The sequence below is a fragment of the Marmota flaviventris genome, chromosome X (genome assembly GCF_047511675.1).
Source record: "Marmota flaviventris isolate mMarFla1 chromosome X, mMarFla1.hap1, whole genome shotgun sequence".
Classification (NCBI taxonomy): domain Eukaryota; kingdom Metazoa; phylum Chordata; class Mammalia; order Rodentia; family Sciuridae; genus Marmota; species Marmota flaviventris.
The window spans coordinates 128,352,948-128,354,908 of NC_092518.1; the positions used below are offsets into that span (position 1 = coordinate 128,352,948).

At 36.5% G+C, this 1,961-nt stretch overlaps 1 non-coding gene across 1 annotated transcript; it reads right to left on the reverse strand.

Moving 5' to 3' along the window:
* Nucleotides 1-1,445: 1,445 nt before the first annotated feature.
* On the reverse strand, nt 1,446-1,518 carry Trnaa-ggc (transfer RNA alanine (anticodon GGC)). The gene has a single exon. It is a non-coding gene; the product is annotated as a tRNA-Ala (tRNA).
* Nucleotides 1,519-1,961: the final 443 nt, after the last annotated feature.

Below are 1,961 nucleotides of genomic sequence, written 5' to 3' on the forward strand. Positions count from 1 at the left end.
TATGTTTTTAAGGTGACTAGTAGATAATTTTAAATTGCACATGTGGTTCCTGTGTTTTCACTGGACAGTGTTACTATAGAACATTTAAATTTTAATGAGTTCAAACAGACCATGTTTGCAGAGATAACCTATACATGGTGTATTACACCTATAGCAATGGTCATAGTCAGGCCTAGTCCTCATTTTAGCCCAAATAACATTTCTTGCAGTCAAGTATCTCAACGGGTGTGTAGTAATAGGACACAGTATGGAATATCATAGGTTGTCACTTTATTCCTGTGCCTAGGGTGGCAGAGGCTGGGCTGGTAGCAGAAAAACATCTAGGCAGAGGCTTATGGCTGCCACATCTCCAAGAATTACCTTCAATGTCTGTCACCATATGCACTGGGGCATTTCTGTCCCTTTGTTTCTGACATGATCCCTTAGTGATATCCACACCAGCTGCTGTTGATTACTGTAATAATGTATAGATGTTCTGTATTACTTTGAATAACTTGGTATTTAAATACTGAACTAAAGGGGCTGGGGTTGTGGTTCAGTGGTACAGCACTTGCCTAGCAAATGTGAGGCACTGGGTTCAATTCTCAGCACCACATATAAATAAATAAATAAAGTAAACGTCCATCAACATCTAAAAAAATGCTGAACTGCATAACAAAATATACTTACTACAAAAACGTCAGTATTGCATATGTCAATGAAACAAAAGAAATGTTGGAATCTTTATTTTGCTTCATATTATACATTTAGAACTGGAAAAAGTGATTTAACATTTTCAACAAAGTTTCTCCATTAATGATGACTCTCAAAAATTTAAAGAGATGATTCATTGAAAACGTTGATCAGGAATTTCATGGAATCTTTCATGCATAAAGCCTTTCATTTTTCCTTCCTTTAACAAACATTTATAGTATTCCTATTCTTTGCTCAGAGTTAATCTAATGCATGGAATCTATCAGTAAACAAAATAAACAAAAACCCTGCCCTCAAAATGCTAGAAGTTGAAGTATGCACAAGGACTATTGGCCACCTCTATCGTAAATACACTTCTGAAAAGAAAGTTCACATTGTTATACCACATGGGACTGTCTATTCATCTTAAAAGCAAGGGGACAGAATAAGCTCTATATATCATTGAGTGGTGTTAGTTTTTTCATGTTTTAATGTTTTATAAAATTATCATGTGTCATTGTTCCAAATCTCTATCCAGGGATCTGTTTCTTTTTCCACACCCCTCCCCTATCTTTCAATGGATAAATAATAAATTCTCATTCACAGGGAATGAGACTAAATCTCATTAGACAGGGCTTTATCTACCTGGAATACGGAAAACCGAAGATTTCTTGCAATTATATATATATTAAGGGAAAAAGATATACTGTATCTATTTGTTTGTGTTTTTTTTTTAAGTTGTTGATGGACCTTTATTTTATTTATTTATTTATATGTGGTGCTGAGGATCGAACCCAGTGCCTCATGCATGCCAGGCAAGCGCTCTACCACTGAGCCACAACCACAGCCCCTACTGTATCTATTTGTATAAAAATCCTTTTATAAAATTTCAAAACCTTTGAGTCTGCCTGTAGTCTTCAAGTCATAATGGTGAGTTTTCTGTCTTTCTGGGTCACTCTTTTCTAAAAGATTTGCTGCTTTCACCTCCCCTATGTGCACTGGGAGTCAGAGTACCTGTGGAATCTAACTACATCTTTTAGATTACTCTCTACAATTCTTTCTATGAGGCCAGAGGGGTTTATACAAATGTCTCCACTGCTTGCCCTGACCTTTCAAAGACCGTGCAATTAGTTATGTTACCCATACATGAAGAGCCCTCACCCACAGCTTGATTAAAGCAGTAATTCCAAATTTTGGCATAGCAGCACACACACAGGAAGTGATCTTTGCACAAAACCCTGGGGTAAAGTGGAGAGCATTGGGGGCATTAAAAGAAAGTGGTTAAAATA